Here is an 18,080-nt window from a genome sequence, read left to right on the forward strand (position 1 = left end):
GGTCTCTCATCCATGGCCACTCATGGATGTGAAACTGAGGCAGCTGACTTTGTGGCACCCTAGGGTTTTGTAGCTGGTATTCCATCAAAGGTCTCTGCTGCTCAACCACTCTATTCAACATCTGAAACGTTGAGTTCCAGCGTGTGGGGACGTCGCACAAAAGCCGGTGTTGTGGCACATGCAGGCGTTGCTGGAGAGATTTTAAGCTAGCAGCGGCTACTGTCGACTTGCGAAAGTGGGCGCACATGCGCCGCACTTTCACCAGTAGCTCTGGAACATTGGGGTAGCTCTTTAGGAAACGTTGCACCACTAGGTTGAAGACGTGGGCCAGGCATGGAACATGTTGGAGTCCGGCAAGCTCCAGAGCTGCTACCAGGTTCCGGCCGTTATCACAAACGACCATGCCTGGGCCCAGGTGCAGCGGCTCAAACCATATTGCCGTCTCATCGAGGAGGGCATCCCTCACCTCGGAGGCAGTGTGCTGTCTGTCCCCCAAGCTGATCAGCTTCAGCACAGCCTGCTGACGTCTACCAACGCCAGTGCTGCAACGTTTCCAACTCGTAGCTGGGGTCAATCTAACAGCGGAGGAGGAGGCGGTGGCGGAGGAGGAGGCGGTGGCGGAGGAGGAGGCGGTAGAGGAGGAGGAGGAGGGGGGTGTTCTTCTCGTGTCCCTGCCAGGAATGTTAGGCGGGGAGACGAGGTACACCGGGCCAGTTTGGGAAGCAGTCCCAGCCTCAACTACATTCACCCAGTGTGCCGTCAGTGAAATGTAGCGTCCCTGTCCGCATGCACTTGTCCACGCGTCGGTGGTCAAGTGGACCTTTGTGCAAAGCGCGGAACTAAGGGCCCGCCTGATGTTGAGTGACACGTGCTGGTGCAAGGCGGGGACGGCACACCGGGAGAAGTAGTGACGGCTAGGGACGGCATAGCGAGGTGCCGCAGTTGCCATCAGGTCCAGGAAGGCGGGAGTTTCAACAAGCCGGAACGCCAACATCTCCTGGGCCAGCAGTTTAGCGATGTTGGCGTTCAAGGCTTGCGCGTGTGGGTGGTTAGCAGTGTATTTCTGCCGCCGCTCCAATGTCTGAGAGATGGTGGGTTGTTGTAAAGAAACGCCTGATGGTGCCTTTGATGGTGCAGGAGAAGGAGATAAGACAGGACCAGGGGAGGATGAGGTAGAAGTCAACAAAGTGGCGAAGGCAGATGAAGTGGTGTCCTGGCTCGTCCTCTGGAGTGCATCGCCAGCACAGTCAGCAGTGGCAGTGGCAGAGGCAGAGGCAGTGGCAGAGGCAGTGGCAGTGGCGTGAACGGCAGGCGGCCTTTGTCCTGCCGTTGCTGCCTGCCACTGATTCCAGTGCTTGGATTCCAAATGACGGCGCATTGAAGTGGTGGACAGGTTGCTCTTCTCAGAGCCCCTAATCAATTTCGAGAGGCAAATTGTGCAGACAACACTATATCTGTCCTCGGCGCATTCCTTGAAAAAACTCCACACCTTCGAGAAACGTGCCCTCGAGGTGGGAGTTTTTCGGGGCTGGGTACGAACTGGAACATCTTGGGAGATTCCGGGTGTGGCCTGGCTTCGCCTAAGCTGCTGACCTCTGCCTCTGCCTCTAGCTACCCTTTTTGGTGCTGCACCTGCCTCAACATCCACACTACTTTCCCCGCTTGACATCCCCCCTGTCCAGGTCGGGTCAGTGTCCTCATCATCCACCACTTCCTCTTCCAACTCCTGTCTCATCTCCTCCTCCCGCACAATGCGCCGGTCAACTGGATGCCCTGACGGCAACTGCGTCACATCATCGTCGATGAGGGTGGGTTGCTGGTCATCCACCACCAAATCGAACGGAGATGGAGGAGACTCTAGTGTTTGAGCATCTGGACACAGATGCTCCTCTGTTAGGTTCGTGGAATCGTGACGTGGAGAGGCAGGTTGAGGGACAATGAAAGGAGCGGAGAACAGCTCTGGGGAGCAGGGACAGTTTGGGTTATTGTTCTGTAAAGCTTCGGAATTTTGGGAGGAAGGAAGACAAGACTGTTGGGTAATAGGAGGAGAGGAGGCAGAGTCTGACTGGCTGCTGGACAATGTGCTGTAAGCGTTCTCTGACAGCCATTGCAAGACCTGTTCCTGGTTCTCGGGCCTACTAAGGTTTGTACCCTGCAGTTTAGTTAATGTGGCAAGCAACCCTGGCACTGTGGAGTGGCGCAATGCTTGCTGCCCCACAGGAGTAGGCACGGGACGCCCTGTGGCTTCACTGCTACCTTGCTCCCCAGAACCATTCCCCCGACCTCGCCCACGGCCTCGTCCACGTCCCTTTCCGGGAGCCTTGCGCATTTTGAATTCCTAGTTAGAAATTGGCACTGTATACCAGTAGTAAAAATTGTGGGTGCACGTAACCCCAATATATTCTTTGAATTCCCAGTCAGACACTGGCACTATATGGCAGTAGCAAGAAATGAGGGTATTTGTATTCCCAATATACTCTTTGAATTCCCAGTCAGACAATGGCACTGTATACCAGTAGTAAAAATTGTGGGTGCACGTAACCCCAATATATTCTTTGAATTACCAGTCAGAAACTGGCACTATATGGCAGTAGCAAGAAATGAGGGTATTTATAACCCCAATATATTCTTTGAATTCCCAGTCAGACAATGGCACTGTATACCAGTAGTAAAAATTGTGGGTGCACGTAACCCCAATATATTCTTTGAATTCCCAGTCAGAAACTGGCACTATATGGCAGTAGCAAGAAATGAGGGTATTTGTATTCCCAATATACTCTTTGAATTCCCAGTCAGACAATGGCACTGTATACCAGTAGTAAAAATTGTGGGTGCACGTAACCCCAATATATTCTTTGAATTACCAGTCAGAAACTGGCACTATATGGCAGTAGCAAGAAATGAGGGTATTTATAACCCCAATATATTCTTTGAATTCCCAGTCAGACAATGGCACTGTATACCAGTAGTAAAAATTGTGGGTGCACGTAACCCCAATATATTCTTTGAATTCCCAGTCAGAAACTGGCACTATATGGCAGTAGCAAGAAATGAGGGTATTTGTATTCCCAATATACTCTTTGAATTCCCAGTCAGACAATGGCACTGTATACCAGTAGTAAAAATTGTGGGTGCACGTAACCCCAATATATTCTTTGAATTACCAGTCAGAAACTGGCACTATATGGCAGTAGCAAGAAATGAGGGTATTTATAACCCCAATATATTCTTTGAATTCCCAGTCAGACAATGGCACTGTATACCAGTAGTAAAAATTGTGGGTGCACGTAACCCCAATATATTCTTTGAATTACCAGTCAGAAACTGGCACTATATGGCAGTAGCAAGAAATGAGGGTATTTATAACCCCAATATATTCTTTGAATTCCCAGTCAGACAATGGCACTGTATACCAGTAGTAAAAATTGTGGGTGCACGTAACCCCAATATATTCTTTGAATTACCAGTCAGAAACTGGCACTATATGGCAGTAGCAAGAAATGAGGGTATTTATAACCCCAATATATTCTTTGAATTCCCAGTCAGACAATGGCACTGTATACCAGTAGTAAAAATTGTGGGTGCACGTAACCCCAATATATTCTTTGAATTACCAGTCAGAAACTGGCACTATATGGCAGTAGCAAGAAATGAGGGTATTTATAACCCCAATATATTCTTTGAATTCCCAGTCAGACAATGGCACTGTATACCAGTAGTAAAAATTGTGGGTGCACGTAACCCCAATATATTCTTTGAATTACCAGTCAGAAACTGGCACTATATGGCAGTAGCAAGAAATGAGGGTATTTGTATTCCCAATATACTCTTTGAATTCCCAGTCAGACAATGGCACTGTATACCAGTAGTAAAAATTGTGGGTGCACGTAACCCCAATATATTCTTTGAATTACCAGTCAGAAACTGGCACTATATGGCAGTAGCAAGAAATGAGGGTATTTATAACCCCAATATATTCTTTGAATTCCCAGTCAGACAATGGCACTGTATACCAGTAGTAAAAATTGTGGGTGCACGTAACCCCAATATATTCTTTGAATTCCCAGTCAGAAACTGGCACTATATGGCAGTAGCAAGAAATGAGGGTATTTGTATTCCCAATATACTCTTTGAATTCCCAGTCAGACAATGGCACTGTATACCAGTAGTAAAAATTGTGGGTGCACGTAACCCCAATATATTCTTTGAATTACCAGTCAGAAACTGGCACTATATGGCAGTAGCAAGAAATGAGGGTATTTATAACCCCAATATATTCTTTGAATTCCCAGTCAGACAATGGCACTGTATACCAGTAGTAAAAATTGTGGGTGCACGTAACCCCAATATATTCTTTGAATTCCCAGTCAGAAACTGGCACTATATGGCAGTAGCAAGAAATGAGGGTATTTGTATTCCCAATATACTCTTTGAATTCCCAGTCAGACAATGGCACTGTATACTAGTAGTAAAAATTGTGGGTGCACGTAACCCCAATATATTCTTTGAATTACCAGTCAGAAACTGGCACTATATGGCAGTAGCAAGAAATGAGGGTATTTATAACCCCAATATATTCTTTGAATTCCCAGTCAGACAATGGCACTGTATACCAGTAGTAAAAATTGTGGGTGCACGTAACCCCAATATATTCTTTGAATTCCCAGTCAGAAACTGGCACTATATGGCAGTAGCAAGAAATGAGGGTATTTGTATTCCCAATATACTCTTTGAATTCCCAGTCAAACAATGGCACTGTATACCAGTAGTAAAAATTGTGGGTGCACGTAACCCCAATATATTCTTTGAATTACCAGTCAGAAACTGGCACTATATGGCAGTAGCAAGAAATGAGGGTATTTATAACCCCAATATATTCTTTGAATTCCCAGTCAGACAATGGCACTGTATACCAGTAGTAAAAATTGTGGGTGCACGTAACCCCAATATATTCTTTGAATTACCAGTCAGAAACTGGCACTATATGGCAGTAGCAAGAAATGAGGGTATTTATAACCCCAATATATTCTTTGAATTCCCAGTCAGACAATGGCACTGTATACCAGTAGTAAAAATTGTGGGTGCACGTAACCCCAATATATTCTTTGAATTCCCAGTCAGAAACTGGCACTATATGGCAGTAGCAAGAAATGAGGGTATTTGTATTCCCAATATACTCTTTGAATTCCCAGTCAGACAATGGCACTGTATACTAGTAGTAAAAATTGTGGGTGCACGTAACCCCAATATATTCTTTGAATTACCAGTCAGAAACTGGCACTATATGGCAGTAGCAGGAAATGAGGGTATTTATAACCCCAATATATTCTTTGAATTCCCAGTCAGACAATGGCACTGTATACCAGTAGTAAAAATTGTGGGTGCACGTAACCCCAATATATTCTTTGAATTACCAGTCAGAAACTGGCACTATATGGCAGTAGCAAGAAATGAGGGTATTTGTATTCCCAATATACTCTTTGAATTCCCAGTCAAACAATGGCACTGTATACCAGTAGTAAAAATTGTGGGTGCACGTAACCCCAATATATTCTTTGAATTACCAGTCAGAAACTGGCACTATATGGCAGTAGCAAGAAATGAGGGTATTTATAACCCCAATATATTCTTTGAATTCCCAGTCAGACAATGGCACTGTATACCAGTAGTAAAAATTGTGGGTGCACGTAACCCCAATATATTCTTTGAATTACCAGTCAGAAACTGGCACTATATGGCAGTAGCAAGAAATGAGGGTATTTGTATTCCCAATATACTCTTTGAATTCCCAGTCAGACAATGGCACTGTATACCAGTAGTAAAAATTGTGGGTGCACGTAACCCCAATATATTCTTTGAATTACCAGTCAGAAACTGGCACTATATGGCAGTAGCAAGAAATGAGGGTATTTATAACCCCAATATATTCTTTGAATTCCCAGTCAGACAATGGCACTGTATACCAGTAGTAAAAATTGTGGGTGCACGTAACCCCAATATATTCTTTGAATTACCAGTCAGAAACTGGCACTATATGGCAGTAGCAAGAAATGAGGGTATTTATAACCCCAATATATTCTTTGAATTCCCAGTCAGACAATGGCACTGTATACCAGTAGTAAAAATTGTGGGTGCACGTAACCCCAATATATTCTTTGAATTCCCAGTCAGAAACTGGCACTATATGGCAGTAGCAAGAAATGAGGGTATTTGTATTCCCAATATACTCTTTGAATTCCCAGTCAGACAATGGCACTGTATACCAGTAGTAAAAATTGTGGGTGCACGTAACCCCAATATATTCTTTGAATTACCAGTCAGAAACTGGCACTATATGGCAGTAGCAAGAAATGAGGGTATTTATAACCCCAATATATTCTTTGAATTCCCAGTCAGACAATGGCACTGTATACCAGTAGTAAAAATTGTGGGTGCACGTAACCCCAATATATTCTTTGAATTCCCAGTCAGAAACTGGCACTATATGGCAGTAGCAAGAAATGAGGGTATTTGTATTCCCAATATACTCTTTGAATTCCCAGTCAGACAATGGCACTGTATACTAGTAGTAAAAATTGTGGGTGCACGTAACCCCAATATATTCTTTGAATTACCAGTCAGAAACTGGCACTATATGGCAGTAGCAAGAAATGAGGGTATTTATAACCCCAATATATTCTTTGAATTCCCAGTCAGACAATGGCACTGTATACCAGTAGTAAAAATTGTGGGTGCACGTAACCCCAATATATTCTTTGAATTCCCAGTCAGAAACTGGCACTATATGGCAGTAGCAAGAAATGAGGGTATTTGTATTCCCAATATACTCTTTGAATTCCCAGTCAAACAATGGCACTGTATACCAGTAGTAAAAATTGTGGGTGCACGTAACCCCAATATATTCTTTGAATTACCAGTCAGAAACTGGCACTATATGGCAGTAGCAAGAAATGAGGGTATTTATAACCCCAATATATTCTTTGAATTCCCAGTCAGACAATGGCACTGTATACCAGTAGTAAAAATTGTGGGTGCACGTAACCCCAATATATTCTTTGAATTACCAGTCAGAAACTGGCACTATATGGCAGTAGCAAGAAATGAGGGTATTTGTATTCCCAATATACTCTTTGAATTCCCAGTCAGACAATGGCACTGTATACCAGTAGTAAAAATTGTGGGTGCACGTAACCCCAATATATTCTTTGAATTACCAGTCAGAAACTGGCACTATATGGCAGTAGCAAGAAATGAGGGTATTTATAACCCCAATATATTCTTTGAATTCCCAGTCAGACAATGGCACTGTATACCAGTAGTAAAAATTGTGGGTGCACGTAACCCCAATATATTCTTTGAATTACCAGTCAGAAACTGGCACTATATGGCAGTAGCAAGAAATGAGGGTATTTATAACCCCAATATATTCTTTGAATTCCCAGTCAGACAATGGCACTGTATACCAGTAGTAAAAATTGTGGGTGCACGTAACCCCAATATATTCTTTGAATTCCCAGTCAGAAACTGGCACTATATGGCAGTAGCAAGAAATGAGGGTATTTGTATTCCCAATATACTCTTTGAATTCCCAGTCAAACAATGGCACTGTATACCAGTAGTAAAAATTGTGGGTGCACGTAACCCCAATATATTCTTTGAATTACCAGTCAGAAACTGGCACTATATGGCAGTAGCAAGAAATGAGGGTATTTATAACCCCAATATATTCTTTGAATTCCCAGTCAGACAATGGCACTGTATACCAGTAGTAAAAATTGTGGGTGCACGTAACCCCAATATATTCTTTGAATTACCAGTCAGAAACTGGCACTATATGGCAGTAGCAAGAAATGAGGGTATTTGTATTCCCAATATATTCTTTGAATTCCCAGTCAGACAATGGCACTGTATACCAGTAGTAAAAATTGTGGGTGCACGTAACCCCAATATATTCTTTGAATTACCAGTCAGACACTGGCACTATATGGCAGTAGCAAGAAATGAGGGTATTTGTATTCCCAATATATTCTTTGAATTCCCAGTCAGACAATGGCACTGTATACCAGTAGTAAAAATTGTGGGTGCACGTAACCCCAATATATTCTTTGAATTCCCAGTCAGACACTGGCACTATATGGCAGTAGCAAGAAATGAGGGTATTTGTATTCCCAATATATTCTTTGAATTCCCAGTCAGACAATGGCACTGTATACCAGTAGTAAAAATTGTGGGTGCACGTAACCCCAATATATTCTTTGAATTACCAGTCAGACACTGGCACTATATGGCAGTAGCAAGAAATGAGGGTATTTGTATTCCCAATATATTCTTTGAATTCCCAGTCAGACAATGGCACTGTATACCAGTAGTAAAAATTGTGGGTGCACGTAACCCCAATATATTCTTTGAATTACCAGTCAGAAACTGGCACTATATGGCAGTAGCAAGAAATGAGGGTATTTGTATTCCCAATATATTCTTTGAATTCCCAGTCAGACAATGGCACTGTATACCAGTAGTAAAAATTGTGGGTGTATATAGCCCCAATTCTATTGCTAGGGGACTTGCAGGGTATTTCTGGGGTGAAGGTGGGGGGGCACACCGTTGGAACGGGTATCGGGGTATATATCGGGTATACGGGAATACACTGACAGTGTATTCCATTCAGGATCCTGGGAAAGCTGGGTTGCGGCGATTGAGCCCGTCAGTGCCACGTTACACTGACAAGCTTCTCCCTGGAATTTAGCTCTTACAAGAGCTGTTGGTTGTCTTCTCCTTCCTATCCTAGCCTGTCCCTGCCTACCCAGAATCTAAGCCCTAGCTAGCTGGACGGAAACCTCCGTCCTCGGTGAATTGCAAGCTCAGAATGACGCGAACCTGGGCGTCGCTGTTCTTTTAAATTAGAGGTCACATGTTTTCGGCAGCCAATGGGTTTTGCCTACTTTTTTCAACGTCACCGGTGTCGTAGTTCCTGTCCCACCTACCCTGCGCTGTTATTGGAGCAAAAAAGGCGCCAGGGAAGGTGGGAGGGGAATCGAGTAATGGCGCACTTTACCACGCGGTGTTCGATTCGATTCGAACATGCCGAACAGCCTAATATCCGATCGAACATGAGTTCGATAGAACACTGTTCGCTCATCTCTAATAAGCATCAGTTAACAGTAAATATAAGGTATATTAACAGACATATGGGCTATTTTATTTTGTACAATATAGTCATGGTTCTTTCTAGAGAAGCTTGGACAAAGCAAGAGAGATTATTCACTATAGCAGCCTGGGTGTCTTTAATTAAGTATTGACTAATTCTTCCCATCTTACATAATGAGCCCCTTAATCCTCCTACACATACCTCAGAATAGGTCTAAATTACCAGCCTGTCACTGCCTAGAACATGGAAGCTTTGGCTCCAAATAACAGAGATAGTATATAACAATCTACTACAATAATATCCAGAAAAAGTGACTCAACTTTAATTGTATTTGTTGCTTCCACAGAGAGCTCTCAGTTCAAGATGCTTGAATGACCTACAAGTAGATTTAGCCATAGAACTTCTAGTTAACAGCACTTATATTAGGTTCAAAAAGCTTGAGCTAAAAGTATATAAATGCCAAATATTAATAACTAAGCATTTACTGTATGAACATGCCTGAAAGGAGTCATCTATAGTAACTATAACTTTATACCACCAAGCTCAACGTAAATATTTTAGTTTTTGACAGTAATTACTATTTATTCTTATTGGTTTAATAATAAGTTGTAGCAACACATCATTGCTACTGTATGTTAAATGGCAGATTTTCTAGAGGTAAAAAAGAAGTCGCTATTTAATAATACTACCTACAACATATGGACAAAAGTACTATCATACCTATACATTACAACTACAAGAGTTTTTATGACATCACATTCTAAAGCAGCTTCTACTCTTCTAGGAATACGTTTTGCAAGATTTTGTTGTGTATCTTTGGGACTTTTTGACCATTCGTCTAGAATAGCATTTCTGAATTCAAATGCTGATATAGAATGAGAGGGCCTAGTATGCAATCTCTGCTCTAGCTTACCTCAAAGGTGATAGATGGGTTTAAAGGCAGGGTTTTATGGGGGCAGCATATGTTCTTCCACACCAAACCATGCTTTTCTGGGAATAACGTTGTCTACCGGGTTACAGACATGCTACAACAGAAAATAGCCTCCCCCAACTTTACCTACCTATCTCCATTTTTTGAAACTTACAATTATCCAAGATGTTTTGGAATGCTGAATTATAGGGTTGAGCGATCGTGTTCGGAAAAGATCGGATTCCGAGAAAATTTCACGATCGTCATCGGAATTCCGAACACGATCTTTTTATGTGGGATCGAGATTGGTGATTTTTCCCACAATGCATTGCTTAGCCTTCACACTGAGTATACGCTGTATATTCAGTGTGAAGGCTCCGCTGCAGTTCCATAGGAATGAATGGAAGCAGCCGACACACAGCCTTAACCCCCTGCGCGCTGGCTGCCTCCATTCATTCGAATGGAAGGCTAAACTAAATCTCTAGCAGCTACTTACCTCTAGAGATGGCTGCTCCAGTGCCCTCCTTCTCGCCTCGCTTCCCTGCCTCCCAGGTTAGTGTTTAAAGGTAGGCGTGGCTTGTGGCTTAGAGTGTGGGCGGGTACAGGGCGGGGAGACGTGACGTCTCCCCTCCCAGTACCCGCCCACAGTCTCCTAACCCACCCACACTCTCCTAACCTGGCAGGGAGGGGGCAGCGAAGGAAGAAAAGCAGCGTGGAGCAGCAGCGAGGCGTAGAATGAAGGTACGGGGCACAGGACCAGCCATCTCTGGAGGTAAGTGGACACCAGGGGGTAGGATTGCTTTTAAAATCCGATCTCCGATTAATAAAAAAATCCCATTGACTTGCATTGCGATCGGAATTGGGATCGAGATCGGGTTCGAATGAAAAATGATCGGAAATCGGATTTTAAAATCGATCCTGAAAAGTCAAGATCGGCTCAACCCTACTGAATTATTAATATTTATCTTCCTGGAACAAAGGAGACTAGGTCAACTAACAAAAAACAACACCATAGTATTAACCCTCCTCTACCAAGATATAAAATTGGTACAATACAGTCCTAGCATTCACCAAACCCAGACTTGTCCATAAGACTGTCATATAAAGACGCTTACTCCACAGAACAGGATCCCACTGCTGTAGAGGCCGGTGGCTTTGTGCTTTACTCCACTCCATACAATGGTATTGGCATTATGCTTAGTGTGCTTCGCTCCTCTCCATACAACACTTGACATTGTGTTTAGTGTGATTTACTCCTCTCCATACAACACTTCGCATTGTGCTTAGTGTGCTTTACTCCTCTCCATACAACGTTTGGCATTGTGCTTCGTGATGTAAAGCAACCATGGAAGGCCAAGCCATGAAGCTCCTCACAGGGCACAATTTTTAGGCTGCTACAGTAATGACAAGATCTATGCACCTCTGTAGTCTGCAACCTTGCTCTGTAACGTAAATTGGTCTGCCAATGAGAGACTGAATTACTGTGGATCCTAAATGCTTCCACTTTTCTATAATACCACTCAGTTCATCCTGAAATAGCTAAGAAGTAAGAAATTTCATGCATGTCTAGATAATGACTTGAATGTTACACTATTTCCTCTTGCTACAAAAGACAAGTATTTTTCCATGTCATGTTTTTGTTGTGGAAATTACCTGAAACCCAGGGTGCAATGGAGCACATATAGTATTTTAATTTAATAACTGCATATTCACAAGCATTGAACAATAATTTCTTGCAGATCTTCACTGCACAAATCCACACAAAAGACAGCACCATCTTGAAAAAGATTGTGAGCCTTCACCTGAATTCTCTTTGCGCACATTCAGTGTTCTTTCAACAACTATGAAAAACAAGTAAGGTTCGTAGGGTAGTTTTGGTGTCAGTCATGTAACCGATCAGGCGCTGCGATCAATTTAGTTGTTGTGCTCATATGACTGAGCAGAACAATAGAATAGATGAACCCATGTGAACAGAGCATTATGATGCACTTACAGTATACAGTATATCGTACTTTGCAGGTACTTCACTGTTCTGTGTTAGGTTTACTAGAAAGGGAAGTTGTACTACATGAAGAAATTTTATTCTGTGCTAAAATTATCTGTTGTCTAATACAAATAGACAAATGTATTTTTTGAGCTTCTAATGCAATTTGATAAGATTTTTCCCCAGATAGTCTAAAACATCTTGACATTAGAAGTGCAACCTACATTTTTCTCTTTATATTTTTCCCCCATGCTCCTCCCAATAACTGTCTATCACTCCAATTATTAATTAGTGAATGTTAGAGATGAGCGAGTAGTATTCGATTGAATAGGTATTTGATAGAATAGTATGTAGAAAAAGGATGGATCGGCTCTACCGAGGATTTATATAAAATTTAACTTTTAATCCATTGCAGTAAAAAGTCCATACACGGAGACAAAAAACATCAAGTGAAGAAAGAAAGAAAAACACACATAGTGGGTTTAAAACCGCATCTGAACTGACGCGTTTCGACACTAACGTGTCTTAGTCATAGCTGACTTTTCTACATATGTTTTTTCTACATACTATTGTGGAGCCTCTCAAGTCCAAGGCTCGGGATCGTGCACCCGAATCAAAGTGAAGCCTGACAGCAAACGTGGTAAGCTATATGCTTATTATTTTTTCTTGCTCTATATTTGATAGAATACTACGGTATTTGAAATACTCATACTCGTTCAAATACTACTCCTATTCACAGTAAAGATTTGATTCAAAACCAGCATTGATTGGCCGAATGCTATACAGTGTATAGCATTCGGCAAATCAATGCTGGTTCTGCAGCAGGCTTGTCCTTGCTAGTTGGGAGAGCTGGCAGCTTTCGGTTATGCGGGAGATGACTTTTTCTCATAGGAATGCATTGATCAGCGTTGATTGGACGAATGCTATACAGTGTACCACATTCGGCCAATCAACGCTGGTTCTGCCAGAGGCTCGTCTGTGACGAGGTGAAGTCTAAGATCGGACAACAATGGAGAATGCTGTGGTCCGATCTTAGACTCCGCCTCCTCACAGACGAGCCTCCAGCAGAACCAGTGTTGATTGACCGAATGCTGTACACTGTATAGAATTCGGACAATCAATGCCGGTCAATGCATTCCTATGAGAAAAAAGCCAGCTCCCGCATAACTGAAAGCTGCCAGCTCTCCTGACTAGCAAAGAAGCGCCTGCTGCAGAACCAGCATTGATTTGCCGAATGCTATACACTGTATAGCATTCGGGCAATTTATGCTGGTTCTGCAGGATGAGTAAGTTCACATTAGCGCTTGCCTCCCGTCCGGAAGGAATCCACAGGAGGACCCCCCAAACAGAATATCAGCGCAACTGCAAGCGCTTTGCAGTTAAAGTGCACGGACCCGTTATAGTCTATGGGGTCCATGCGCTTTACCTGCACAGCGCTCCTCCTAAACACTCTCCTCCTGCTATTCGTGGACTTGGTGACTCTCCTTTAGTTGAATAGTGGTTTCCCCTGAAATGAGCATTTTTTCCCATAGACTGTAATGGGATTCGATATTCGATCGAGTAGTCGAATATTGAGGTTCTACTTTAAACGGATATCGAATCTCGAATATTTCACTAATCGTTCATCTCTAGTGAATACATAATTAGCGAGGTATATTTTTTAGATCTTTTAATTGCATTACAATATACATTGGGATAAACCTTATCTTGGAAATGGATAAAAGTTCTACTTCTAAAACTCAGTAAAGTTTCTTAATAGATGATTTTTATCTACACTATTGCATTAGAAGACAATGCATTGTAGACAAAAGCCAAGACATTTATACCAGTCAACATGATCATATAATTACATATTGCACAGCTAAGTAGGCACAAGACAAAGCAAATTAATTAAATGTAGAAAGAGATACGACACGCACACATGTTTGGAAACTTTCCAACTATATATCCAGTTATCTGATCTATATTAACTGTATTCTGAGAAGTAAAAAGGATGTTGCTCAACTCTCCGTATAATGACATTGCCCAAGTTATTTATCTTCGTTGACTTTCATTAAACCAAGTCAAGCTACAGAAAAAGTCATCCTAAGAAAATATGTTAGCCATGCTAAATTTAGAAAGGAACTTTGAAGATGTTACATGTGGTCAAAATTCAAGTTCTGACTAAATGATACATTAAAACATGATAAGAAATACTAAATAATATTGGCTGTTCATTTTCTATAGTATATTCTACTGTATGTAAAGTAAAATATCAGAAAATATTTTGTATAAACATAATTTACTACTTTGCTTGGAATCTAAAGATGCTTTAAGAGCATTTTTTATACTTATACATTTCATGACTTTTTAGGAAATTGGCTCAATTGTGTGCGTGTACCTTAGTGTAATATAGTTGAGAGTCTTATTGTTACTAATGTGAGTGATGATAATATCTTTACGGCTCTTTGGAAGATGTTGACCCTATATAATCAACAGTATATATATATATAAATAATACATTGAATGTTAATGATGGGAGTATTGTATCAAATAAAGTGAGGGAAAGACCTCAGTTTTCCAACAAGTAGATAATGGCTAAGGATTTTTGTCACCACCCCTGGGTCTCCAACTATTATATTCTGGGGTCTGAAGAGACCCCACAGTCTATTCATTTACAATGATGTAAGGCGCATTGGACATTTTAATCCATCATTAGAAACGGAAAAAATTGGAGTATTTGGTTTGAATCTAGTTCAATCTGAACCAACTTGCCCATCTCTTCTAATAATGTATTGTTGGAAGAAGCTGTTCTAACATTATGTTCATAGAAACACCAATATTTTTACAAATTATATCATGAAAACTTTCCTGTCCACTGACTGCAAAGTTGCGTTTTATTGGAATTGTATAGGGGACAACATTAAAGGAGTATTCTGTTAGGATTGTGCAGAGACTGCGGCCATGACATGGGCGTCGCTGTCTGTTCCTCTGCACAATCCAGGGTTGCAAGGGTTAACCTGTCTTGCAACAGCCAGTCGTGGTCGACTGGGTGATCGACAAGTGTGTCGACCAATGGACGCTCGGATTGGGCAGCTGGGCTATTTGCTGGTGACCGCCCCTTTCCTATATAAGGGGGCTGTTCTGGATGCCCGACTGCTCTATGATCACATTCTAAAACCTGAAATAGTGTGTGTGTGTGTGTGTTCCAGCCTGTAAACATTAATTGCTCTAGCTAGTAAATTACCCCTGAGGTAGCAATGCCACTGTTAGTCAGGCTGCATGCTGCCTTGTATGTGTGTGGTAGAACTCAGTAGGTTCAGTTAGCATTACTTCTCAGACAGGGTGACTGGGAGTTGGCTTGGCAGTAGTTGCCTGGGTGGTTGGGTGGAACAACTACACACAGGGTTTACTTGGTCTCTGGCTTGTCCTGGAGTTACATCTGATGTAGCAGACCCGAGTGTGCATAAGGGTTCTAGTGCACCCTCGGCTCTGCTACATCTGATGGGCTGACCGGCACACGGTGTAGTTGAGCAGAACTGGCTCAACACTGCTAAGTCTCTGCATTCCCATAGGAAGACATTGGCCAGCCTTCGGCCAATCAGCGCTGGCTCTGCCAGAGGAGGCGGAGTCTAAGGTCGGACCTGAATGGAGACTGGTTTGGAGCGATCTTAGACTCCGTCTCCTCCAGCAGAGCCAGCACTGATTGGTCGAATTCCGTACTCTGGCCAATCAGCGCTGTCCAATGCATTCCTATGGGAAAAAGTTAGTTTGCGAAAATCGCAAGCTGACAGGGATTTCCATGAAATAAAGTGACTTTTATGCCCCCAGACATGCTTCCCCTGCTGTCCCAGTGTCATTCCAGGGTGTTGGTATCATTTCCTGGGGTGTCATAGTGGACTTGGTGACCCTCCAGACACGGATTTGGGTTTCCCCCTTAACGAGTATATGTTCCCCATAGACTATAATGGGGTTCGAAACCCATTCGAACACTTGAACAGTGAGCGGCTGTTCGAATCGAATTTCGAACCTCGAACATTTTAGTGTTCGCTCATCTCTAGTCATGTGTATTCCATATAGAGTTAATAGAGGAATTTTTTTCTGGTGTTTTTTTTTTTTTTTTAAGCTGCAATTCGCTTTTTGTGGCTTTAGCCTAAAGAGGACTTATTACCACCTACCCCAACTCTTTACAGCCTTCAACTAATGCTGGTGCACTGACTCTGATGCAGATAGACTTTCTGTCGCCCCCATGATTCCTGAGCCATCATTTCAGTACTCAATATGCCCATTAGGATTCTACTGCTAGGTAAGCAGTCCTAAGCTGGGGCAGAGATTCCAGGACCACCCACTAAACAACAGTGAGCCTAATTAGCATATTGCAACTAACTGAAATGACTACTCAGGATTCATAAGGGCTAGTGATAAAATGTCATCTACTGCAGAATCAGTGGAGTATTATCACTAGAGAGATAGAAAGAGGTGAAGATGAAGGTGATGAAAGGTCCTTTATAAAGTCAAAATTAATATTATTACAGTAAATATGTAAATACAGAAAAATAACCTAAAAAGATATCTAATATCCTTTATTTTATATATTTAACATTCAGAATAAAACGTATTAAGGGAAGATATTAAATTCTTAATCATACAAAAGAAAAAAATCAAATTGTATACAGGTTAAGTAATCCTGTAAACTCAAACAGGTTTGAATGACAGAAATATTATTCAATTTAGCTACAAGTAGAGAAGATCAAATCATGAGATTAGATAAAACATTTTGCCCTGCGAACAGTGAGTGTAAATTAATTTTCACTCCACAGTGGCATCTTTTTGCAATTGCAAGATGAAAGCACAACTGGCCTGATGGAATTAAGCTGAATGTCCAATAATAATCTTGAATGCCACATGTCTATTATTTTAATGATAGTGGTTATGTGCAATTGGCCTGATATTGCTGCAATCACTACAGGATATCAGCATAAAAAGGAGCTGTACACAGAGCCTACATAAGCGTTTGCATATATTTTGCTTATGGTGTGCTTTGAGATCAGACTATGGGAAAATAGTATTTGGGGCATAATGTGTAAAAATAACCATGTTTGTAAATTTTATAACTCGGAATGAAGTGTGTTTCAATTAATAGGCTTTTTCTAAGAGAATTATTTTATGGTATGAATTCTCAAACAACAACTATAGGGCTTTAACAGTTTTACGTTCAGTCTAAGGGTTCGTTCCCATCTGCTTTTGTATTCCGTCCGGGGAGAGTCCGCATGGAGACCCCCCGAATGGAATACAAATGCAATTGCAAGCGCTGTGCTGTAAAAGCACATGGACCCCATAGACTTTAATGATTTTTGCGGGCAGTGCACGGCATGTACACGGACCCACCTGGCAAAATACCTTAATGTCTCCGGAATACAGTTGTCTTTCCTTGGCGCCAAAGGAGTGCATCAAGCTACAGACTTTATCTTACTGTGATGTAAAGTGATAAAAGAATATCTTACATTATCACCTTTTTTACTTGCATGCACCTAAAGTATTATTTGCTTACTCTTTTTCTTTTTAACATCTTGTGCCTGTTTGATAAAGCGACTTGAAATACGACTGTGGTTTAGGTAAGACATCGATTCAAGCCTAATTCATTGCAGACAACTTTTTAAAAAAGTTGATAAATTTTGACTTGCACAATAAAGTATCAAAAATTCTGACAAATTGTGACAAATTTATGAACCAGTATGCAACATTTTGATATATTTGTTGCCAAAAACCATTCTTGTAGGAGCCAAGCCTAGTCAGAGCCTAGTCAAAGTGGTTTCAGAAATTCCTTCATGATAAATTAGCCCCAATGTTTTTAAAATACAGACAACTTGACTTTATCAGCAAATATAACTGATCAGGAGAAAGGAACAGAAGAAATAATGATTCACTTTAGCAGGAATAGAATTGAAAATGTGATTCTTGGGTAAATGGAGACTTGTTTGACCTCTCAAATGCATTTATTGTATGCATACAAAAACAAGAAATAGATAATTGTACTTTTAGAATACAGCCAGATCATA

Source organism: Leptodactylus fuscus, chromosome 5 (genome assembly GCF_031893055.1).
Source record: "Leptodactylus fuscus isolate aLepFus1 chromosome 5, aLepFus1.hap2, whole genome shotgun sequence".
NCBI lineage: Eukaryota > Metazoa > Chordata > Amphibia > Anura > Leptodactylidae > Leptodactylus > Leptodactylus fuscus.